Source organism: Bos javanicus, chromosome 7 (genome assembly GCF_032452875.1).
Source record: "Bos javanicus breed banteng chromosome 7, ARS-OSU_banteng_1.0, whole genome shotgun sequence".
Lineage (NCBI taxonomy): Eukaryota > Metazoa > Chordata > Mammalia > Artiodactyla > Bovidae > Bos > Bos javanicus.
Genome location: NC_083874.1, coordinates 78810971 through 78837928, shown reverse-complemented (window position 1 = coordinate 78837928; position 26958 = coordinate 78810971). Strand labels below are relative to the sequence as shown.

Here is a 26958-nt window from a genome sequence, read left to right as displayed (position 1 = left end):
TTGATTTCATCGGCCATGCAAAATAGCCTGGACCACAGGGCCAGGGCCTGGACAGAATGGAAAAACGCAAATTTAATTAAAATGGCAAATACAACCCAGAGCCAGTGTAATGATTTTTATCCAGGCTTCTGATGCTCACTGTTTCCTCAATATGTCAGAATGTACTTGGGGAGCAAGTCTATAGTTTGGAGCCCCTCTGCTCTTCTTTGGTTATTTACCACACTGCAATGAGATGCTTGTGTATACCAAGGGACTAGCCTAAATGTGCAGCAATGTGGAAGACATCAGCCCCAAGAAAGCAGAAGCCAAGTTATCTCTTCCTTGTCCTTTCATACCAAGAGGTCCTTCTGGATCTCAGAAACCCTCCTAATTAAGACTATTTGTGTATAGTATCAAACATTGCCTGTAATCAGGAATACCTTTGTTTGACAACTGGCAATAAAAAGAGGGCATATCTGTGGTAAACATCAAGCAGAGTCGAGCTGTTGCCACAGTCACTTATAAAAAATTAATTCTCAGTTTCCTGGAACCTACAGTCTCTGACTTAAGTAGCTGAGAAGCATCTTTGAGAGTCACCAGTCAAGACTCCAGGACCTGCTTAGGGAGCAAAGATGATCAACGTCAGCATGGAAGTTTTGGGGGCGGCACCAAAGATTCAAGTGTCTTAATATTAATGCAATTTCTAGATGTCCAAAAACTTCTCCCTTAACACCCAACATGTGATCTTAACATTTTAGAATCCATAGTATAGGCTGGTTAAGAGCCTGGCTATTGTAGTCTTGTTGGATATCAATCTCATCATGACCACTGACTAGCCAGAGCCCTTGTAAAATTCAGGTTCTCAACCACTGAAAATAGAAAATAGGTATTTACAGATTAGAGTATCTATAAAAATTAGATGGGACACAATGGGAAAGCTCTCAATATGCTGCCTAACACATGGTAAGGGCTAAGAAGTAGTTTTTTTTCCTCCTCTGAATGATTAAAAATAATTTTTTGTCTAAGCTAAATAGCTGCAAATTTGCATAAGACAGAGATGATCATATGAATCCCTGAAACTCAAACTTCTAATTATAAGTATCAATACTTGAACTACATACAGATAAAGGAAGACTTTTAGTGACCACCAAGGATGTGAAAGTGAAAGTGAAGTTGCTCAGTTATGTCAGACTGTTTACCACCCCATGGACTGTAGCCCACCAGGATCCTCAGTTCATGGGACTTTCCAGGCATGAATACTGGAGTGGGTTGCCATTTCCTTCTCCAGGGGATCTTCCTGACCCAGGGATCGAACCTGGGTCTCTCTCATTGTAGGCAGACGCTTTGCTGTCTGAGCCACTGGGGAAGCCACTAAGGATGTAGGTGGTGCTAACGCTAAAAACCTACTTGCCCATGCGGGAGACAAGATGCAAGTTTGATCCCTGGGTGGGGAAGATCCCCCAGAGAAGGGAATGGCATCACATTCTAGTATTCTTGCCTGGAAAATTCCACGGACAGAGGATCCTGGAGGGCTGCAGTCTCAGTTCAGTCGCTCAGTTGTGTCGACTCTTTGTGACCCCATGGACTGCAGCATGCCAAGCCTCCTTGTCCATTACCAATTCCCGGAGCTTACTCAAACTCATGTCCATCGAGTCGGTGATGCCATTCAACCATCTCATCCTGTGTTGTCCCCTTCTCCTCCTGCCTTGTATCTTTCCCAGTATCAGGGTCTTTTCAGAGGACTCAGTTCTTCTCATTAGGTGGTCAAAGTATTGGAGTTTCAGCTTCAGCATCAGTCCTTCCAATGAATACTCAGGACTGATCTCCTTTAGGATGGACAGGTTGGATCTCCTTGCAGTCCAAGGGACTCTCAAGAGTCTTCTCCAACACCACAGGTTCAAAAGTATCAATTCTTTGGTGCTTAGCTTTCTTTATAGTCCAACTCGCACATCCATACATGCCTACTGGAAAAACCATACATAGCTACAGTCTATGAGGTTGCAGAGAGTCTGACCCCACTGAACACCCACACAAGGATATATAAGATTGTGTGCTCTAACACTGAGGAGCTACAAGTGTTCTGGGGGAGAAGGGTTGGCTGTTTTGAATGTATTTTATCATTTTTCTCTCCTCTGCTTCACAGTGAGTTTTTACTTTTTAATGTTTTCAGTGTTCCTAACTCATGAAATCCTATCTCCTCTAATTTGCATTATGCTTTGGAAATTGGGCTGATTTTCTACGTGTACATGTATGTGATTTTATTTTACACATATTTTTAAAAATCATGCTCTAAGTGGGAGCCTAAAGGCTTATTACCTATTTATAAAGTACAAGAAATTTAATGTTTGGACATTTTGACGTCTAATTTGGTTGCCTAGTGATCTCTTCCTGCTAAATTTCTCTTTCTTGCCTAGGCCCTTGATAGTTGAGTTTGTCAGCAATGTCACCTCCAGATAACTGATAGACATTTATATAAAATGAGGTAAGAAAATGACAAATTTTAGCCAAGGAAAGCTAATTTCTTAGAAAACTGAGCAGAGTATACAGGCTGTTGGATTCTAGACATTTTGTATTTATCTCGCTTGTTATTTAAAAATTAATTTCTAATAAAAAAAGAGACAAACCAGCAGAATTTATATTAAAATCTGGGTCCTGAGCTTATTATGGAAAATCACGCAGTCTAGAAATCCCCACTTCCAAAACGATTGGATAAGTGTACTTTTACAATTTTTTCCCCCACTAGGTATAGCTGAAGACCTTATACATTATATATATAAAATAACAGTAGGAAGAATCTGAAAGGTAGGAATAAGAGACAGACTTACTAGTGCCCTCAGGACCTAAGGAACAAAACTGTGGTGAGTTTCTGAAATTTATTTTTGCCCTATATATTTCATTCTTGGAGCTAAAGATATTGTCAACCCAGAAACAGCAACAGACTCAGACAATAAAAATTCCAACAAAATCCTGTTGCCTCTAGCCAAAGGACTTTGAAGGGAGCAGCCTAACAAAAGGGGAAACATTTAGATGTTAATCATCTCACCCCAGCCAAATACCATAGGAAATGCAGTAGCCCCGACTCCCACCTTCACCAGCAAAAGCCAAGTGTGGAGCCTAGATTTCCATGTTTCTGAGGAAGCAACAAGCCACCCCAAACCCAAACAGTGGTTTACAGAAGGTTAAGAAGGCAGATAGGACTTTTATGCCTTCTAGGAAGTAATGAGGTCATCTTCTCCTCAGAGGGTGCCAGCCTGGCCTTCCACCCTCACTGGGTGGTTATAAGGTGCCACTCTTCTCCGCTGGGGTGATATAGGAGGAGGACTAGTGGAGACTCAGGACTTTCATTATTTCCCAGCGGTAATGAGTCCTTTTGCCTATTGTTGTTGGCTATTGGTGCTAGCAGATATCATGTGGGGAGGAGTAATGGAGCACTCCTAACCCTACCACCAGGGAACTATCAGCGGAGGTCTAGTGGGGAACCAGAACTCCCAGCTCTCCTCTTCTCCCAGTTCCTAACAAGGAACTCTCTGCCCTAAAGTGCTAGCAAAGACTGAGTGAAAAACCTGGACTTTTAGGCAAAAGTAGCAATGATGAGGTAGGATCCCTCATCTTACAGAGCAGTGTCAGAGGAAACCAACTATAATAGAAGGTTTAAATAAGACATAGACTCTCATAACACAATACCTCAAATGTCCAGATTTCAAAAAAACAAAACAAAACAAAACCTATACCACCAAGAGCTAGAAAATTTTCAAACGGAATGAAAAAGGCTTAATCAATAGATACCAACATTGAGAGGAGAAAGATGTTAGAATTATTTGACATAGATTTAAAAACAGCCATCATAAAATGCTTCAACAGTAATTTAAAGCACACTTTAAACAAATTAAAAAAAAAAAAGGTCTCAGCAAACAAATAGAAGATACAAAGGAGACTCCAATAGAAATTTTAGAAGTGAAAATTAAAATAGCCAAAAAAAAATTAATAGATGGACTCAAGAGAAGAATAAAGAGATAGAAGAAAGGATGAAGGAACTTGAAAACTGAACAATGGAAATTACCCACTCTATACAGTTGATTAAAAAACAAACTAAAGAAGAAAAAAATGAGCAGAGCCTTAGGGACCTACCTACAGAATTAGAACAAAATACTTAATGCTTATGTTATCAAAGTCACAGAGGAAAAGAATATGAAAGAGGGGCGGAGAAAGTGCTAAAACAGTAGCTGAAAACATCCAAATTTGTAAACATTCAAGATGCTGAACAAACCCCCAAAAGGGTAAAGTCAAATGCATTTACTTTAAGACATTATCATAGCTAAACTTCTGAAAACTTAAGACAAAGAAAATCTAGAAGGCAGTGAGGAAAAGCGATACCTTACCTTTAGGGGAAAGCAATTTGAATGAAAGTAGATTTTTTTCCTCAGACCATGGAAGCAAGATGGAAATGGCAAAACATTTTTCAAATGCTGAGAGAAAAGAAATTTCAACCCAGAAATCTAGATCAAGTGAAAATATCCTTCTAGAATGAAGGAGAAGACATGACATTCTCAGATGGATGAAAACTAAGCGACATTATGACCATCAGACCTATTCTGAATTAATGTTGAAAGAAGTACTTCTCTAAAACAGAAGGGCGAAAAAAAAAATCTTGGAAATAATGAAAGAAAAAATAAGAAAGAAAGAATATATATGCTTAGTGAAAATATTAATAAAGACCAAAGACTCCCTCCTTTTGAGTTTTCCAAATTACTTTTAATGGTTGAAGTAAAAATTATAAAATTGTCTGATGAGGTTTTAAATATGTAGAGGTCATATTTAAGAAATGATATTATAAATGAGAAGGGTAAAAAGATATAAAGGGATGTAGGGTTTCCACAATGTAACTGGTAAAGTGAGGAAAGCAGTAAACTGGGATAAGACATGTAGGTATAATGTAACAGCTAAAAAGACTATACAAAAGGATGCACTCAAAAACACTGTACATAAATCAACATGGAGTTCAAAAAAATGTTCAATAAACCACAGAAAAGTAGGAAGAAGAAAAGCGAAAAATGAAAAATAGAACAGGAGCATGAATAGAAAACAAAGAGTAAAATGGCATAATCAAGCCCTAAAATAACAATAATTATATTAAATGTAAGTGATCTAAATACACAAATTAAAAAATAGAGATCTTCAGAATGAATTAGAAAATACAACCCACTTCATATTGTCAACAAGTAAGTAAATTTAAATATAACATTGCAGGCATGTTGAAAATAAAACGAAGAAAAAAGAGATATAGTTAACATTAACAAAAAGAATGCAGGAGTGACTATTTATATTAGATAAAGTCTACTTCATAGGCAAAGAAAATTATCAGATAGAGAGGGGCATTATATAATGATAAAAGGACCAATCTTCCAAGAAGTTGCAATTCTAAATATATATGTACAAAACAACAAACAAACAAAACTGCAAAGTATATTAAGCAAAAAGTAACAGAATTGAAAAGAAAAATATATAAATCCATAAACAGAGTAGGAGCTTTCAATACTGGAATTCAACAACTAGAAAATCAAGACAGATACAGAAGAATCCCAAAACACCATCAACCAACAAGCCCTATTTAACACTTACAGACTATTCCTCCCAACAACAGCAGACTGTCACATCCTTAAGTACCCAAGTAACATAGCCTGGATTGTAAAACAAATCTCAAACTGAAGTCATACAGAGTATGTTCTCTTACCACAATGGACTCAAACTAAATCAGTAATAGAAAAATGAGAAGAAAATACCTAAACACTTAAAAACTAAACAACAATTTTCTAAATAATACATGGACAAAAGATCATACAAGATCAAAATATACATTAAAGGAAAAAGGAAATATATCAGAATTTATAAGAAACTACAAAAACACTGCTGAGAGAGAAATTTATAAACTGAACACATTCATTGGAAAACAGGAAAATTCTCAAATCAATAATCAAAGCTTCCAGATTCTAGTAAAGAAGAAAATACTAAAACTAAAAGTGAGAAGGAGGAGATTAATAAAGAACCAAATTAAATAAAACTGTATGGCACCCCACTCCAGTACTCTTGCCTGGAAAATCCCATGGACGGAGGAGCCTGGTAGGCTGCAGTCCATGGGGTCGCTAAGAGTCGGACACGACTGAGCGACTTCCCTTTCACTTTTCACTGTCATGCATTGGAGAAGGAAATGGCAACCCACTCCAGTGTTCTTGCCTGGAGAATCCCAGGGACGGGGGAGCCTGGTGGGCTTCTGTCTATGGGGTCACACAGAGTCGGACACGACTGAAGTGATTTAGCAGCAGCAGCAGTACGGATAAAAACAACACATAAAACAATGAAACTGGCTGCTTCTTTGGGGAAAAAAGTCAATAAAATTGACAAACTCTGGCAGAGTGACAAAGAAACAAAGAAGACACATGAGATACCACTAGATGCCTTGATGGCGTAAACAAGATTCTTAGGGACCATTTCAAAGAAATTTACAAAAATAAATTTGACAACAAAGATGAAATGGACCAACAACTCAATTCTAAGACTATGACAATTCCCCTAATACGAAATATTAGATCATTTGACTAATTTTGTGACAAATATAGAAATTTAACTTGTAATTTTAAAATTCACATAAAATCTCATGCCGAGATGATTACAATGGAGAATTCCATCAAATGTTTCAAGGAGAATTAACATCAATTCTACAAAATCTCTCCCAGAAAATAGAATAGGGAGCACTTTACAATTCATTTTATGAAGCTACTTAAACATAACAAGTACCAAAAACAAACAAACAAAAACCCCTCCAAAACTAAAGACCAATATTTCCCATGAATATAGATACATAAATTCTCATCTTAGCAAATACAAGTCAACAGTATATAAAAATAATTATACATCGTGACCACATAGGGTTTATTCTGGGGATGCAAGGATGGTTCAATATTTTAAAATATCAGTGTAGCCACCACATTAAAGAAATAAAGAAGAAAAATTACTGAAAGTACAAAAGGTATCTGGCAAAAATCTACATTTTCTCATGATAAAAATTCAAACAAAAATTTGAAGTAGAGGGAACTTCCTCAACTTGATCAAGAGAATCAACAAAAAACCTATAACCAGACCACCTGACCTGCCTCTTGAGAAATCTGTATGCAGGCCAGGAAGCAACAGTTAGAACTGGACATGGAACAACAGAGTGGTTCCAAATAGGAAAAGGAGTATGTCAAGGCTGTATATTGTCAACCTGCTTATTTAACTTATATGCAGAGTACATCATGAGAAACGCTGGGCTGGAAGAAGCACAAGCTGGAATCAAGATTGCCGGGAGAAATATCAATAGCCTCAAATATGCAGATGACACCACCCTTATGGCAGAAAGTGAAGAGGAACTAAAAAGCCTCTTGATGAAAGTGAAAGAGGAGAGTGAAAAAGTGGGGTGAAAACTCAACATTCAGAAAACTAAGATCATGGCATCTGGTCCCATCATTTCATGGGAAATAGATGGGGAAACAATGGAAACAGTGTCAGACTTTATTTTCCCAGGCTCCAAAATCACTGCGGATCGTGATTGCAGCCATCAAAGTAAAAGATGCTTACTCCTTGGAAGGAAAGTTATGACCAACCTGGATGGCATATTCAAAAGCAGAGACATTAGTTTGCCGACAAAGGTTCGTCTAGTCAAGGCTATGGTTTTTCCAGTGGTCATGTATGGATGTGAGAGTTGGACTGTGAAGAAGGCTGAGCACTGAAGAACTGATGCTTTTGAACTGTGGTGTTGGAGAAGACTCTTGAGAGTCCCTTGGACTGCAAGGAGATCCAACCAGTCCATTCTAAAGGAGATCAGCCCTGGGTGTTCTTTGGAAGAAATGATGCTAAAGCTGAATCTCCAGTACTTTGGCCACCTCATATGAAGAGTTGGCTCATTGGAAAAAGACTCTGATGCTGGGAGGGATTGGGGGCAAGAGGAGAAGGGGACGACAGAGGATGAGATGGCTGGATGGCATCACTGACTCGATGGACGTGAGTCTGAGTGAACTCTGGGAGTTGGTGATAGACAGGGAGGCCTGGCGTGCTGCAATTCATGGGGTCACAAAGAGTCAGACATGACTCAGCAACTGACTGAACTGAAGATTATATTTAATGGTGATAGACTAAATACTTGTCCCCAAGGACAGGAATGAGGCATGGATGTCTGCTCCCATCACATTACTCAACACATTGCTAGAAATTCTATTCCATACAATAACACAAGAAAGGGAAATAAAATGCATACAGAAGGGATTCCCTGGTGGTTCAGTGGTTAGGACTCTGCATTCTTACTGCCCAGGGCCTGGGTTCAATCCTTGGTCCCACAAGACACACAGCATGGCAAAAAAAAAAAAAAAAGCATACTAAGCAGGAAGGCAACACAAAACTGTGCCTCTTTATAGAGAACATAGTTTTATATGAAAAGAATCCTAAAAAACTTATGGAAAATAAGTGAGTTCAGTAAGATTATAGAATACAAGATAAAACATGTAAAAATCAATTGAATTTCAATATACTAGCAATAAACACATGGATACCAAAATTCAAAGCACAATGCTATCTATAATTTTCAAAAAAAAGAAAAATACTTAGATGTAAATCTAACAAAATGTGTACAGAAATGGTAAACTGAAAAGTAAACACTTTTTTGATGAAAGAAATTAATTCTAACTAAACGAAGAGACAGGTTGTGTTCATGATTTGGAAGAATCATTATAGGAAAAAAATACTAATTTTCTCTAGACTGATATATACATTGAAATTCATGTAAAATTCCAGCAAAAAGTTTTACAGACATAGAAGAGATTATTCTAAAGTTTGTATAGAAAGGGGGAGGAACTGAAATAGCTAAAACAATTTTCAAAAAGAAGTGGAAGAAATCATCCTACCCAATTTTAAGACTTCTATATAGCTACAGTAATAGTACTTTGTGGTATTAGCATAGTGAACAGACACATAAATGTGAATTGAAGAGAATAAAATAAATAACCCAAATATAGACACAAAAATCATGGCCAATAGAATTTTTAATAATGTAAAAGTAATTCAATGGATAACAGTTTCAAGAAATGGTTTTGGAATGGGTAGACATCCATAAGTTCCCAAAAAGAAAAAAAAAAAAAGATATTGGCTTAGATTATTCAAAAATTAACTTAAAATGTATTTATTGACACAAAGTACAAAACTTTTATAAAAAGTTTTAGAAAAAACTATAAAACCTTTAGAATAAAAAGGAGAAAAACCTTTAGAGTTGATACTGAATGTATAATCCACAAAATAAAACATTAATACATTGAACTTCATTAAAATTAAACACTTCTACTCTATAAAAAGACCCTGATAAGAGGCTGAAAGAAACATCTACAGACTGAAGGCAGCTATTTGCAAACCATATAGCCCAAGGACATACATAAAAATAAAGAAAACATTTCTCAAAATTCAACTTAAAAAAAATCTGATTAGAAAATAGACAAAAAGACAAAGTGACATTTCACCAATTTATTTGAAAGATGTTTGACATCATTCGCCATTGCTGCTTAGTCACTAAGCTACGTCCAGCACTTTTGCAACCCCAGGAACTGCAGCCCGCCAGGCTCCTCTGTCCATGGGATTTCCCTGGCAAGAATACCAGGGTGGGTTGCCAATTCCTTCTTCAGGGATCTTTCTGACGTAGGGATCGAACCAGAGTCTCCTGCGTTGGCAGGTGGATTCTTTACCACCGACCCACCTAGGAAGCCCAATTAGCCATTAGAGAAATGCAAATTGAGACAATGAGATATTACTGACACAGACTTGCCATAATGACTAAAATTTAAAAAATAAAAAATAGTGACAACACTAAATACTGACAAGGATATGGAAAAACCCCTTAGACACCACTGGCTTAGGTATAAAATGACACAGCTACGTTGGAAAATGGACGAGCAGTTTTGAAAAAACACTAAATGTGAAGTAGTGTACAGTCCAGTCACTGCCCGGTTGGGCACTTACTCCACAGAAACAAAACTTGTGTTCACACAGAAGCCTACACATGAAGGTTTACAGCAGAATGTTTACACATAATAGCCCCAAACTGGAAACAACTAACTGATTGTAGACCTCTGAGAGGTACAGCACCAGAAAAGCCAAATGTCCATCTGATTCGGGATTCTGTCAGTTCTGAATACACATTCAATGGGTGACTGGTTAAACATATGGCATACACATGACAGGAAATACTGCTCTGTAATAAAAGGGAATGGACTACTAATATAAACAAAATCAGGGTGACTCTCTAGAGAATAATGCTAAGCGAAAGCAGCCAATTCAAAGGTTACATACTTTATGCTCCATTTATATACTGTTCTTCAAATGAAAAAAAAATATATAGAAATGAGAACAGACTAATGGTTACCAGGAAAAAGGAAGGAATGAAAGTATGAGGAAAACGATTATGGCTGCCAACGGTCAGCATGAGGAACCCGTGCTGATGGTGATGTTCTGTGTCTTGGCTGTATCACTGTCAAAATTCTAGGTTGACATCAGACTACAGTTGTGCAGGATATCGCTGTTGGTGGAAGTAGACTAAAGGTACCATGCATGTCTCTGTATTACTTCTTGAAATTGTACATGACTCTGGTTATAACAAAGAGCTTGATTTAAAAATTTAATCAGACAATCAAGCAAACCTGGGTTCAAACACCATCATGAAAACAAATGTTTAATTTGGGAGGTGACTTTTAAACTGGGTACCACGCTCCAAAATAGCAGTAGTATCATTGTATCACTCCTTTTGATTTTATAGACTGTCTGCTTCACTTATTTGAAACCCTTGCTTGGCCAATATAGCTCATTACATTTGTGATTTTTGGTACAGAAGAAAAAGAAACAATTTTGTGGTCATTGGAAAGGATCACAATGGGACAGTTATAAGATAAGAAGCAGCATCTGCCAACATGTTTCTCATCTTAAAAAAATTCTAAAATAATAAGATATTAGGGTTCCTTTGAATGTGGCTAACTATCCATCCTTTATCTAATAGAATGTATTTATTACTTCCTATGGACAAGCACTCTTTGCCTAGCTGTCCTTGAAAGTGAAGGTCAAACATTCATGTGGGAAAATGCAAGTTTAGAGACTGATTTTAAAAAGTAATTAAAATTGCCTTGAAGCAGGAGGAAAGATGGTAACCAAAATTATAAATCTTTCCCCAAGCCTCTGCCTTTACTGGCACTGAAAAATGGCAATCAATGGATGGTACTGCCTCTGCCAGCTTGTTCCTGCTATGCTGAGCTTTTATTCTGTTACATTCCACATTTCCTCCCTTGAAGAGTGTTCACACTGCTTTTTTCATCAGTTGCCTAAGTGGGTTCCATCACTTTAGCAGAAAAGACTACAGAGATCTTGCCTGCAAGCCTTTGTCTAATTAACTAATCCTATGAGCTGTAACACTGTTCACTATTAACTTTTCAGATTATCCTACTACTTAAGGGGGTTGACTTGTTAATCACTGACAGCCCATTTGAGATGTGTGTGTGTGTGTGTTGTACCTGTGTGGGTATGCAAATATGTGCAATGAATGATGCACAGGTGGACTTTACGTGTGTCTAAGGGAGAGCTACAATTTCTCTGTGACAACCAATCCTGCAGGCAGTTGTTTAAACTTGCCTCACCCTCATCAATGGTCTTTGATCACACTCTGGGAGTTGTTTCATTGTGCTTGAATATCTGTATCTTATAAATTGACTGCAGAGCTCTGAGAGGTATGGTAAAAGGAAAACCAAAAATCCATCAGATATGGGACACTGTCAAGGCTGAATACACATCACTTTGGCCAATTTTCTTCCTCATTTCAAATTATGATACATCATGGAAGCAGTTTGTCCACAAGGGTATTTGGAGAAGGGTCAGTGCATGTGGTGCTTGTTTCCTAATATGAGCTGGTATCACAGATATTTTAGAAATCTAGTAAAAAATTTCATTATATAAGCACATTTTTGTTTTTTAAAAATGTATTTTTAAAAGCTCAACCTGAAAGCTTCTATAAAATATCTTTCTTCCTCCTGATAACACGTTAATTGGATTGTCTACTTGTTTCTTAAATAATGCAGGTATCATGCTTCTGTGTTTAAGAAGATGTAACGGATAATGCACGGTCCTTTTATCCTTAACTCCTCTGCAAATTTTGTCTATTACCGAAAGCAGAAATGCTAAGTCAACCTAAAGACAGTGCATTCACAGATTCCTTTCCTCTGTACTAGAACTCCTCTGTGGAAGTGCTTTATTTTAAAACCTTTACAGCACCAAATGAAATATAATACAGAAGGCATCCATAAAAGAAAGAGGAGGCAGGCAGTCCGAGTCACACTCATTCAGCCTTCCCTACCCCCAGATAGCATTGTAAAGGACACAGTGTGAAAACCAGACTGTGTCCTGGAAGATTTCCAGTCTCTCCTCTTAGGAACATTTAAGAACAAGTCTGAACACAGATATACTCCAAAATATCTCAAGACTGACTATCCCTGTGACCTCTGAACGGACCAGGGAAAATCTGGTTTCAAATCAGCAAAAGTGGAAGATGGTGCCCTCGTAATTTAATGCACTAGTAAATAAGAGGTCAAAGGCAATTTGCTTTCTGCTCCCCTGTGCTGTTCTATTGATATGTCTGGGGATAAAAAGCCAACTCTGGTTAATGTCCAGAGCAAGAAAGGATAAGCAAATTCACAATTGTACTTTGCTCTCTAGCTTCAGAGAGACATGTTGCTGCTTTTTAGAATCTGTTAGGGTCCCTGGAGCCATTTGTGTAGGAAATGGTGAGATAGGTCCCCGGATCTGCTGTCTATAAATTTGATGAATTGTGAAATGCAATGCCATTCCTCCATGCTAGAAGTCCCTAGGATCTAGAGCCACAGAGGGGCAGAAATGCACCCTGTAAGCCAAAATATTTGTGATCATGGTCCAACCTTGTGTATTTGTGTCTTTTTTTACTTGAATAGAAATGAGAAGTCAAAAGTCTATGTCGGACTGGTATTTAGTCTAATTCCACACCCTTTTTTCCCTCTCTCCAGTCCAAGCTGTTTAACATTCACAAAAGTCAGCCTGGCTACACCTCCTGCTAAAATTTCAATATGAAATGTGGAAGTTTACTGAAGCCTTTGCTCTTCAGCTCCGCCTTCCCCACACGTGGGCCCCTCTGCTCTCTTCCCGTGTTCCTCTCTGCCTCCTGAGATCAGGAGCTGAACAGATGGCTGCACCTTAGGCACTGGCTAAGTAACCGTAACTGGAAAGACGGTCCCTCCCCTCCTCCTCCCCGCCAGGCAGAGCTCAGAGAGCCAGGAGAGCAGGCCTGGAGCCTGCAGCCTCCAAACCTAACGAGGGCAAGCAGTGAGTACCCGCTTCCCGTCTTGTTGAGTGTGCCCGTGTATTGATACATGAGACTGAAATCAGCATCAAATTATCACAAGGAGAGAAGGGTGTTGGACCACAGGTTTCTAGATGAAATGTCAAAGTCAGCAATTATCAAGCTTCCATGTAATGAATGCCTACAAAGTGCCACGTCTTGAGTTCGACTCCTTATATAAGTTGTCACTCATTTTGACATCCTGAAACATGCTTATACTTACCCATGTTTTGGAGGTGGGGAAATGGAGACTCTAGGAGGTTAAGGGACTTGCTAACTCCACACACCCAATAAATGTTCATGCAGAGATTAGGAATGAGAGTTATCCAAGCTCTGCCTTCATTACAAAACTCAGTTATGCTACTTCTGAGTATTTATCCAAAGAATATGAAAACACTAATCTGAAAATATATCTGCACCCTCATGTTCATCTGTGCATAATTTACAATAGCAAAGATTGGAAACAACCTAAGAGCCCATCAACAGAGAAGTGAATAAAGGAGTTGTGGAATGCATACATATAATGGAAAACTATTCAGACATAAAAAGGATGAAAGCTTGCCATTTATGACAACAGGAATGGGTCTTGAGGGTATTATGCTAAATAAAAATGTCAGACAAAGAAAGGCAAATACACTATGATTTCATTCAGATGTGGAATATAAAAAATAAAAATGAACGAGCAAGCAAAAACTAAGATTTGGGGGATGGGTCTACAGCACATCAAAATGTGGAAAATTCTTAAAGAGATGGGAGTACAAGACCCCTTACCTGCCTCCTGAGATATCTGTATGCAGGTCAGGAAGCAACAGTTAGAACCGGACATGGAACAACAGACTGGTTCCAAATTGGGAAAGGAGTACGTCAAGGCTGTATATTGTCACCCTGCTTATTTAACTTATATGCAGAGTACATCATGTGAAATGCCAGGCTGGATGAAGCAAGCACAAACTGCAATCAAGCTTGCTGGGAGAAATATGAATAACCTTACATACGCAGATGACACCACCCTTATGGCAGAAAGGAAAGAAGAACTAAAGAGCCTCTTGATGAAACTGAAAGAGGAGAGTGAAAAAGCTGGTTTAAAATTCAACATTCAAAAAAACTATCATGACATCTGGTCCAACACTTCATTTGAGACAAATAGATGGGGAAATAGTGGAAACAGTGACAAACTATTTTGGGGGGCTCCAAAACCACTGCAGATGGTGACTGCAGCCGTGAAATTAAGATGCTTGCTCCTTGGAAGAAAAGCTATGACCAACCTAGACAGCATATTAAAAAGCAGAGATATCTAGTCAAAGCTATGGTTTTTCCAGTAGTCATGTATGGATGTGAGAGTTGGACTATAAAGAAAGCTGAGTGTCAAAGAATTGATGCTTTTGAACTGTGGTGTTGGAGAAGACTCTTGAGAGTCCCTTGGACTGTGAGGAGATCAAATCCTAAAGGAGAATGAGTCCTGAATATTCATTGGAAGGACTGATGCTGAAGCTGAAACTCCAATATTTTGGCCACCTGATGTGAAGAACTGACTCATTGGAAAAGACTCTGATGCTGGGAAAGATTGAATGCAAGAGGAGAAGGAGATGACAGAGGATGAGATGGTTCGATGGCATCACTGACTCGATGGACATGAGTTTGAGTAAGCTCCAGGAGTTGGTGATGGACAGGGAAGCCTGGCATGCTGCAGTCCATGTGGTTGCAAACAGCTGGACAGGACTGAGCGACTGAACTGAATCTACAGCACAATCTGCATTCATATTTTTGTTATGAACTTGATTGCATAATGTGAGAGCATGGAGTCAATATTACTATTTTACTCTTACGAGAAAGTAAATAACATTCATGAAGACTTAGCTTCAATGATGACATGGTATGATACTGAGGTACAAAATCCAGAAAGGGATGAAAGCAAAGAGAAATTTTCTCAGTATCTAAGTTCTTTCTTGAGGGCAGGGACCTTGTCTCCTGTCAGTGAATCTACTTCCAGGATTGGATACATTGCAGAGAATCTGATAATATGCAGGGCATGGTGGGGCTCCTGGTCACAAGGCTTTTCTCTGTTCCCCATTTCTTTGATTATAGAAAACAGCCTTCATTTAGCCTCCATGACCTTTCCTGAGTTCCAATGGATAGACTCAAGCAATTGTTAATTAGGGAACGTAGGGAATGTGAGACCAGAAAGAAACAGTCAAGAGCAGCCATGGGACAATGTCCTGCTTCCCCATCTAAGGATGCACAGAACACTATCTTGAGCTCTTTTGCAGACACTGAAACCCCCTCCAGGTGGGAGAAATTATGGTATGCTGCCCACAAGCATGTAAACTCGGACCAGTTAAACCTGAAAATGTTGACTCCTACTTACCTTACCACCAACCCATCAGAAAAATGTCCATGAGCTTGTTAGGAGAAGCACACTGATTGAAACTGCCCACCCTGGCCAGGCACCATTTGAATGAGTTGTTTTATGACAGGAGATCCTGATAAGGAATACGGAACTAATAAGCCACCACCAACCGGAAGAGTTCGGGAAAGGTTGAAAGGAGACACCGGTTGTCCGTCCACTTCCCAGAATCTCTCTCACTAGCATCCATTTTGGCTGAGCAATTTGTGCGCCACCAGGAAAGACTCTGAATTAGAATGATTGGCCAAAGACCACCGGGAAACTAATCCCATCACCATAAACCCGAGACTGCGAGCCACGCAGCAGAGCAGTTCTCCTGGGTTCCCTTACCCTACTGCTCTCCACCCAGGTGCCCTTCCCAATAAAATCTCTTGCTTTGTCAGCACGTGTCTCTTTGGACAATTCTTTTCCGAGTGTTAGAAAAGAGCCCAGTTTCAGGCCCTGGAAAGGGTCCCCTTTCCTGCAACAAGCTGATCACATGCTCTTTTACTATAAAACTTGTCACTATTTTCCCCAAGTTGAGACACGTTGTTTTGAGGGCATGAGCCCTCTGTGTTCCCCTTTGCCCGGCAAAGCAATAAAGCTATCCTTTTCTTCTTCACCCAAAAACTCTGTCTCTAAGGTATGATTTAGTGGTGTAAAGAAAAGCTGAGCTTTCGGCATCAAACCCACCTCTGATGCTGCTAAGTCACTTCAGTCGTGTCCAACTCTGTGTGACCCCATAGACGGCAGCCCACCAGGCTCCCCCGTCCCTGGGATTCTCCAGGCAAGAACACTGGAGTGGATTGTCATTTCCTTCTCCAATGCATGAAAGTGAAAAGCGAAAGTAAAGTCGCTCAGTCGTGTCTGACTCAGCAACCCATGGACTGCAGCCTACCAGGCTCCTCCGTCCATGGGATTTTCCAGGCAAGAATACTGAAGTGGGGTGCCATTGCCTTCTCAACTATGTTTTAAATACCTGTGTATTTACATCAAGGAATCTAAAGAAAAAAAAAAAAGGGAAAAAATTTTGAAAAATCCTAGCCAATTTTTCTTTAAGTGTTAACTTCCCTGAACATATTTCTTATGTCTATTGTTAATTTGCAAGATTTCCATAAGAATTTTCATATAAATTTTGTGACATAGTTCTTCCTGCTTTGTCAAACAAATACAATGTAAGCATTCTTTTTCAAGGTAGCTTCTGCTTCCTTAAGTGGAAAACAAAGCATAAATATTGCCAACTGCCTGGAAATTTTTAAAATAGTACTCAAAGAGTAGGAGCTGGCTCCAGATACCAGGTGAAGTCAGATCAGTGGCCTGTCTTTGTGACTTAATTCTGGCTTCACATGGCCACGTGTCAAGAATCAACAAACATATCTGTAAAGATCCAAGTGGTAATTTTTCCCCCCTGCATTGTAGGATCTATTGCAACTACTTCCTTTTGCCACTGTAGCACAAAAGCCACCAGGGAAAATACCTGAATGAATGGGTGTGTTTGTGTAACAATAAGACTTTATTTGCAAAAACAGCCAGCAAGTTGGATTTGACCCTCAGGCCACAGTACTTCAACCCTTGCTCTGAGGACAGAGCCAACAAAATCAAGAAGTTTGGTTGCTGTTGTTCAGTTGCTCAGTTATGTCCCACTCTTTGCGACCCCACGGACTGTAGCACACGACTTCCCTGTCCTTCTATTTCCTGGAGTTTGCTCAAACTCATGTCCACTGAGTCAATGATGCCATCCCACCATCTCATCCTCTGTCACCCTCTGCTCCTCCTGCCTTCAGTCTTTTCCAGCACCAGGGTCTTTTCCAGTGAGTCAGCTCTTTGCATCAGGTGGTCAAAGAATTAGAGCTTCAGCTTCAGCATCAGTCCTTCCAATGAATATTCAGGGTTGATTTCCTTTAGGATGGACTGGTTTGATCTCCTTGCTGTCCACGGGACTCTCAAGAATCTTCTCCAGTATCACAGTTCGAAAGTGTCGATTCTTTGGCATTCAGTGTTCTTACAGCCCGTCTCTCACATCCATACACAACTACTGTGAAAACCATAGCTTTGACTATCCAGACTACACGGGCCTTTGTTGGTAAAGTGACATCTCTGCTGTTTTAATATGCTGTCTAGAAGTTCGGAATTCTGGCCAATTATTAGCTTGAAACTCACCATGCCTCACCAAGTATCTCTCAGAGGAGGACTTCCTTACCAGAAATTTTGTTAACAATGTTGAATTAACATAAAGGAGACATTCATTATCAAAAAATGTTTTGTACTAACCAAAACAATGTAACTAGAGGCAATTGCTTGTATTTAGAAGGTTGCTGATTTGAAATTGATACTTTTTCTTTGGCTGCAAGCCAAAACTGTGCATCTCCAGAAGACAGACTTGAACTTCACTGCTTTTGTGACAAGTTGGAAATTTGACCTTTTTACATAATATGTGTTTAGCTCTTCCCTGACTGCTCCTGCTAATTACTATTTTGCCAATTCTTTTCTGGCATTTAGGTTTGTCACTGAATATTAAAAGCACCAATGATGATATCAAATCATTTTTTTCTTACATCACTGTTTCTCCCATGTTTATGTCTCTATTCCTTAATTTGCACGTCTAAGATCGATGATAATTCATTTACCAATGTCCAAAAATGTTGATAGCTCAGGTTTCAAGATCCAGAAGAATACAATCCCCTGGAAAGAAGCTCATATTCATTCTGGCTGAGGAGGATATTTATCAAGAAGTAAGGGGCAAGAATTTAGGTAATAGCTTAAGAGTTCATTTATACAAACCTTTATTAAAAGGACTCTTTGTAGCCTGTGCTTACCATTGTAGCTTGGTTGTAAATCAATAGATAATATGAAAGAGGATGAGAAAATGCAGAGCCCAATAGAAAATATGTGCAAATTTAAAGAAAAAAAAACACAACTCAACAGCATCAATCTCAAAATTACGTACTTGCATTCCTGCATTTCCTAATGATCCCTCAAGGTATACCACTTTATTTTTACAACCATTAGCACTGCCATTCACCAGAAACATAATGCTGTAAACACTTGGAGTTTCAAGGAAATGAAATTCTCTCACATTTGCCTACTACTCTCTGTTGTCTAATATAGTATCAAATGTTACAGCAGTGTAAACTCTTCCATACATGTGGATAAAAGCCTCTGCGGGAGACAGCTGTGATGTACTGCCTGAAATATAGAGGTAGCTTCTGATTTTTGAGAGGGGAATGTTCCCTCCCAAAGCAATTACCAACATCCCTCATGCTATGAAATGTTTGTGTTCTGGTACAACTGCCTGGAAAGTGAATCTGCCTTCTTCTTTGCCTTTGATTAGAAAAATGGAAGGTCATTCTTGTGGGGAAAGAATAAAGGCACAAAGAGGTCATCAAAACCCCACTTTCAACAGATAGACATTCTTTAAGTCCTGGGAGTGGAAAAGAAACCCAGGCTTGATAAATTAATATTGGTTTTCAATAGAGGTTGCTGGAAAACCTAAGTAGTCAGGATTGTGGGAAACATCAGCTGAGGACCCAAAGCACAAATGGCCGGGCAAACAAAAGAAGGGCACACACCAGAATCAGATGTCAGACAGATTCTATCAAACGCCTTCTCAGATGCCCCAGCAGGATAACCTGCAGTTTTCAGTGGGGACTCAAATACAACTTCATAACACTTTATGGAAACAGCAGGATTTTAAAAAAAGTAACAGGTTGATTTGGCCAGCAGGACCAGTTGATGACAAAGAGGAGAGACAACACAACACATTTTGAGGGATGAAAAAAACAGAGCAACATGCTTCCTGTAAACCACCAATGGAGGGATTACAGATAGGACTGGACTGTCCTAACTTATAAAAGGTGATTCACATGTCAAAGGACATTCATGATTTATGATTTGGTGTGAGTTTTATCCCAAATTGGCATTAACATGTGTACCTGGATATCTGCAATCTTCTATTTATATGAATTGGGAAGGTCTAAATTACTATACCATGTGAGAGACTATACTTGCTAACTCTTTAAACATCATTATCATCCTTTATTTTTTTATGGGTTTCCCAAGTGGTGCTAGGGGTAAAGAATCCACCTGTCAATGCAGGAGACAGAAGAGATGTGCACTCAAACCCTGGGTCAGTCCCCTGGAAGATGGCATAGCAATACTACTCCAGTATTCTTGCCTAAAGAATCTTATGGACGGAGGAGCCTGGCGGGCTACAGTCCATAGGGTCACAAATAGTTGAACAAGGCTGAGGTGATACAGCATGCAGGAATGCAGACCACCCTTTTATTCACTAACTCCATGTGCATTTTACCAATGAGCAATAAAATAAAGAAACCTGGCTTAAGAATACATAAAAGCAGCAGAGGCTGGATAGGAATCCAGGTATCTAGTTTTAAACCTCGATTTCACCCACAAATGTCACCTCTTTTTGTTTCTATCCTGTGTCCTCTATTGTTTCTAAACAACAGGTTAAATTTCTACGTAAAAATGATCTAAAATTTTAAGCATTTCGAAATGACTCTATTTCCAACCACCTCTCATTATTATCTAAATTTTGGAAAATTAAACTTTATTTCCAGTAAAAAGAAACTTCAAAAACAAACGAATGATTTTCCAGCCCTCGTTTGCGTGCTAAGTCACTTCAGTCATGTCCAACTCTTTCTGACCCTATGGACTGTAGCTCCTCTGTTTATGGGATTCTCCAGGCAAGAATCCTGGAGTGGGTTGCTACTTCTTCCTCCAGGGTTCCAACCCTTAATCAAGGTTGAATTCCTTGACCTCTCTTTCAGTGATAACCCCTTTTCCATTATACCCAAGTGTTTTCATGTGATTTGTTAAAAGATTAAATTTAAATTAAAATTTACTCCAGGGGAATTCTGCACTTCTCCTTGAGATGAGGAGTGACAATCTGCAATCTCACAATCATGATAAATGATCGCTGTAATAAGGAGACACTAAAAGGAGAGGCTCAGCTGGTTGAAGGAGGAGAAGAGTCAGACAGTCCAATAACTGGGGCTTGACTTCATTCAGTTTCTAAACTTTGCACTCAACAAGCACTTACTGTGCATCTCCAAAGAATTAGGAACTATGCTGAATACAGTCGATAGACAACAAATAAGACAGGGATTCTGTTTTGAGCTTCTTGCCCATTCCTTGGAAATCAGACCAAAGCACAGATGATTATTGTAAGTTTGTCACAGTGTCAGAGCCATGAGCAATACAATTGATACATAGTGATGATACTGTATACGGTTGTGGCGCTGGAGTGACTGAGGAGATATCCCACATCCAAGGAAGCCCCAGCAAGACGGTAGGAGGGGCGAAATCATGTTTAGAATCAAACCCCATACCTGCCAGAGACACTCAGAGGGCTCAAACAAACCTTGTGTGCACCAGGACCCAGAGACGCCACAGAGACTGAGACAGAATTGGGTTTCAGTGTGTCCTGTGGAGGTACGGGTCAGCAGTGGACCCGCAGGGGCAGGGGCTCTGGGTGCAGCAGATTCAGGTGTGGCATATGCTCTCTTGGAGGAGGTTGCCATTAACCCCACTATAGAGCTGCCAGAACTTACACAGGACTGGGGAAATAGACTCTTGAGGGCACAGACAGAACCTTGCGCTCACCAGGAACCAGGAGAAAGGAGCAGTGACCCCACAAGAGACTGACCCAGACTTGCCCATGAGTGTCTAGGAGTCTCCAGTGGAGGCGTGAGTCAGCAGTGACCTGCTGCAAGGCTGGGGGCACTGAGCGTAGCAGTGCTTGCATGGGACCTTTTGAAGGAGGTCACCATTATCTTCATTACCTCCACCATAGTTTGGCCTCAGGTAAATAAAAGGCTTCCCTGGTGGCTTAGAGGATAAAGCTTCCGCCTGCAGTGCAGGAGACCCGGTTCGATCCCGGGTTGGGAAGATGCCCTGGAGAAGGAAATGGCAACCCACTCCAGTATTCTTGCCTGGAGAATCCCATGGACAGAGGAGCCTGGTGGGCTACAGTCCACGGGGTCACAAAGAGTCAGACACCACTGAGTGACTTCACTTTCTTAAAATAACAGGGAGGGAACAGAGCCCCACCCTTCAACAGAAAATTGGATTAAAGATTTACTGAGCATGGCCCCGCCCGTCAGAAGGAGACCCAGTTTCCCCCTCAGTCAGTCTCTCCCATCAGGAAGCTTCCATAAGCCTCTTATCCTTCTCCATCAGCTGGCAGACAGACTGAAAACCAGTCACAGAAAACTAACCAGTCTGACCACATGGACCACAGCCTTGTCTAACTCAATGAAACTATGAGCCATGCCATGTAGGGCCACCCAAGATGGATGGGTCATAGTGGAGAATTCTGACAAAATGCGGTCCACTAGAGAAGGGAATGGCAAACTACTTCAGTATTCTTGCCTTGAGAACCTCCTGAACAGTATGAAAAGGCAAAAAGATAGGACACTGAAAGATGAACTCACCAGGTCGGTAGTTGCCCAGTATACTACTGGAGATCAGTGGAGAAATAACTCCAGAAAGAATGAAGAGATGGATTCAAAGCAAAAAAAATGCCCATTTGTGGATGTGACTGGTGATGGAAGTAAAGCTTGATGCTGTAAAGACCAATATTGCATAGGAACCTGGAATGTTAGGTCTATGAATCAAGGCAAATTGGAAGTGTCAAACAGGAGACGGTGAGAGTGAACATCAACATTTTAGGAATCAGTGAACTAAAATGGATTGGAATGGGTGAATTTAACTCAGATGACCATTATGTCTACTACTGTGGGCAAGAATCTCTTAGAAGAAATGGAATAGCCATCGTAGTCAACAAAAGAGTCTAAAATGCAGCATTTCGATGCAATCTCAAAAATAACAGAATAATCTCTGTTCATTTCCAAGGCAAGGCATTCAATATCACAGTAATCCAAGTCTATGCCCTGATCAGTAACACTGAGGAAGCTGAAGTTGAATGGTTCTATGAAGACCTACAAGAACTTCTAGAACTAACACCCAAAAAAGATGTCCTTTTCATTTATAGGTGACTGGAATGAAAAAGTAGGAAGTCAAGAAATATCTGGAGTAACAGGCAAATTTGGCCTTGGAATACGGAATGAAGCAGGGCAAAGGGTAATAGAGTTTTGCCAAGAGAAATGCATTGGTCATAGAAAACACCCTTTTTCAACAACACAAGAGAATACTCTACACATGGACATCACCAGATGGCCAAAATGCCAAAATCAGAGTGATTATATTCTTTGCAGCCAAAGATGGAGAAACTCTATACAGTCAGCAAAAACAAGACCAGGAGCTGACTGTGGCTCAGATCATGAACTCCTTATTGCCAAATTCAGACTTAAATAGAAGAAAGTAGGGAAAACCACTAGATCATTCAGGTATGACCTAAATCAAATCCCTTATGATTATATAGTGGAAGTGAGAAATAGATTCAAGGAATTAGATCTGATAGACAGAGTGCCTAAAGAACTATGGACAGAGGTTCATGACATTGTACAGGAGACAGTGATCAAGACCATCCCCAAGAAAAAGAAATGCAAAAAGGCAAAATGGTTGTCTGAGGCAGCCTTACTAATAGCTGTGAAAAGAAGAGAAGCAAAAGGCAAAGGAGAAAAGGAAAGATATACCCATTTGAAAGCAGAGTTTCAAAGAATAGCAAGAAGAGATAAGAAAGCCTTCCTCAGCGATCAATGCAAAGAAATAGAGGAAAACAACAGAATGGGAAAGACTAGAGATCTCTTCAGGAAAATTAGAGATAACAAGCAAACATTTCATGCAAAGATGGGCACAATAAAGCAGAAGAGACTAAGAGGTGGCAAGAATACACAGAAGAACTATACAAAAGAGATCTTCACAACCCAGATAATCATAATGGTATGATCACTTCCTTAGAGACAAACATTCTGGAATGAGAAGTCAAGTGAGCCTCAGGAAGCATCACTACAAACAAAACTAGTGGAGGTGATGGAATTCAAGTTGAACTATTTTAAATCCTAAAAGATGATGCTATGAAAGTGTTGCGCTCAATATGCCAGCTAATTTGGAAAACTCAGCAGTGGCCACAGGACTGGAAAAGGTCAGTTTTCATTCCAATCCCAAAGAAAGGCAATGCCAAAGAATGCTCAAACTACATACAACTGCACTCATCTCACACGCTAGTAAAGTAATGCTCAAAATTCTCCAAGCCAGGTTTCAACAGTATGAGAACTGTGAACTTACAGAAGTTCAAGCTGGATTTAGAAAAGGCAGAACAACCAGAGATCAAATTGCCAACGTCCATTGGATCATCGAAAAAGCAAGAGTTCCAGAAAAACATCTACCTCTGCTTTACTGACTACGCCAAAGCCTTTGACTGTGTGGATCACAATAAACTGTGGAAAATTCTGAAAGAGATGGAAATACCAGACCCCCTACCTGCCTCTTGAGAAATCTGTATGCAGATCAGGAAGCAACAGTTAGAACTGGACATGGAACAACAGACTGGTTCCAAATAGGGAAAGGAGGACATCTAGGCTGTATATTGTCAACCTGCTTATTTAACTTATATGCAGAGTACATCAAGAGCTGGAATCAAGATTGCCGGGAGAAATATCAGTAACCTCAGATATGCAGATGACACCACCCTTATGGCAGAAAGTGAAGAAGAACTAAAGAGCCTCTTAATGAAAGAGAAAGAGGAGACTGAAAATGTTGGCTTAACACTCAACATTCAAAAAACTAAGATCATGGGATCTGGTCCCATCACTTCATGGCAAATAGATGGGGAAACAATGGAAACAGTGACAGACTTTATTTTTTTGTGCTCCAAAATCACTGCAGATTATGACTGCAGCCATGAAATTAAAAGACGCTTACTCCTTGGTAGAAAAGTTATGCCCAACCTAGACAGCATATTAAAAACCAGAGAAATTACTTTGCAGACAAAGGTTCATCTAGTCAAAGCTATGGTTTTTCCAGTAGTCATGTATGGATGTGAGAGTTGGACTATAGAGAAAGGTGAGTGCCAAAGAACTGAAGCTTTTGAACTGTGGTGCTGGAGAAAACTCTTGAGAGTCCCTTGGACTGCAAGGAGATCCAACCAGTCAATCCGAAAGGAAATCAGTCCCGAATATTCATTGGAAGGACTGATGTTCAAGCTGAAACTCTAATACTTTGGCCATCTGATGCGAAGAACTGACTCGTTTGAAAAGACCCTGATTCTGGGAAATATTGAAGGCAGGAGGAGAAGGGGACGACAGAGGATGAGACAGCTGGATGGCATCACTAACTGAATGGACATGAATTTGAGTAAACTCCAGAAGTTGCTGATGGACAGGGAGGCCTTGCATGCTGCAGTCCATGGGGTCACAGAGTCGGACTGGACTGAGCGACTGGACTGAACTGACCGTAGTGTAAAATGAATCCAATCCCCATTTCTTCAGTTCGATTGGAACAGGGGTGAGCACATGACCAAAGTGAGGCCAATGACAGTATCTTCCCCAGCATTAGGGAAATATTTGGAGGTAAAGGAGAGACTAATTGAAATCAATTATATTCGAGTAGTTAGATCTGTAATGTACAAGTTTGGGAAATGTGAGATCAGAACCCCCTGCTCATAAAGAGACAAGCAGATGCAGAAAAATTGACTTTGTGAGTGAGAGAAGAATAAAGCAGTTGCACTGAGATGTAGGAATGAGAGTCTATATGGTTTTCCAACCCCTAGTTCTAGTACTTTCCAGGGCTACATAAAATTCTATACTTTGATTCACATCTCTATACCCAAAGGAAAAGAATTCCATTTCAGCTTTAACCAACTTGAGATAGTTTCACATATTTGGAACACAGAAAGATCAATTTAAGAAGCTATCACCTGGACTTACATGAAATTAAGATGATTTGATAATACCATAACCTACCCTGCATCCCCCTATCTTAGCATTCTATAAACAAAAGCCCTTGGAAATGGCCACCTTCCCCTTTGTTTATGCACTCTGGTTACATCTTCTCTGGAAAGGCTTTACTATTTTCCTTCGCACTTGACTCATATAAGAGTTAGCTGTTTCAGATAATAAAATCTTAGGCTGAAAAAGCTATTTACCCCATTTTCTGTCTGACCTTGCACATATCTTGGGCATCCAAATGCCTAGGTACAATTTGATGATGCTAACAAGTCTGTCTGCCAGTTTGACTGGCTAAGCACACTTCGGCAACATTCAATGCCCTAGATATGTAAACTGCTGAAGAAATAATATTCAGATGGAAAAATATTCATGGCCTGGTGACAGAAATGTAGCTCTCAACTCACTTCACGTAACAGAAGCCATATAGGAAGCATACAGGTAGAAGCATCTTGACACAGTGCTTGCTTGCTTGCTTGCATGGGTCAGTTTAGGAGAGACTCCACAGTGGGATGACTCCCTATTCCAGACGCCAGCGAAGGCCTCTGTTCCACTGCAGCTACCAGAGGGCCTGGAGGATGTGACGCACACTCCACGGGAAAACAGCCCAGAGTTTAGGAACAAAACACATACTACTCAACAGTCACATTTCCTACAGCACTCATGAATATGTTTCCATATGCAGTAACAGCCAAATTATTTCAAGCATGCCCCATTTTGTCTCTGCATTAGAATTTACCAAAAAATAAAAGATAAGGATGTAGGTGGAGGTGGGGAGAACACGTCCCTTGGGTCATTAGCATCAGTTCTTAAATGTAACATTTCCATGCTAGCCCTATAGCCAAATGCCAATCTTTTCAGTTTTTTCATGCAAATAACAATATCTAAAATATAAAAATATGGTGTCTTCATTTTCACACCAATCCTTCAGCGAAATCAGCCTTCAATTTCACATTTAAAATAGGCACTGTGGCTACTAGGAATTCCATGTTTGAGGAATGGAATTCTATTCCAGTACCCAGCCACCAAAGATGCAGAGCAAACAATGGAAAGCTTTTTTGCTCTTCACTGGAAAAGGAGCAGAGTTGCCCAGCATTTCTGAAGGTTTTATAAATTAAGAAAGCGGATAGTAATTAGCTTGGAAAAGCCAGGTATATAAAAGAACAGCTGAGAAATATTAAAGAATTGCAAATGCAGGATTGAAGGGAATTTTATTATTTTAGCATAAAGGGAATTGCCAGAATGTAAATTAACATCCAAGTAGGATATGTAAAAACTAGTGGGTGGGGGAATCCACAGTATTCTACTTT

General features: G+C 39.8%; 1 protein-coding gene across 4 annotated transcripts in view; it reads right to left on the bottom strand.

The window, feature by feature from the left end:
* The window catches only part of LOC133251612 (teneurin-2-like), a 427154-nt gene that overhangs the window by 86603 nt on the left and 313593 nt on the right, over positions 1–26958 (bottom strand). The window contains exon 1 of one of the 4 annotated variants that reach the window (XM_061424276.1): positions 16476–16599. The exons of the other annotated variants lie outside the window; for them this stretch is intronic. The gene's annotated coding sequence lies outside the window, so the exon portion shown is untranslated. Of the gene's footprint in view, positions 1–16475; positions 16600–26958 lie in introns of those variants that run through there. 4 annotated transcript variants of the gene reach the window in all.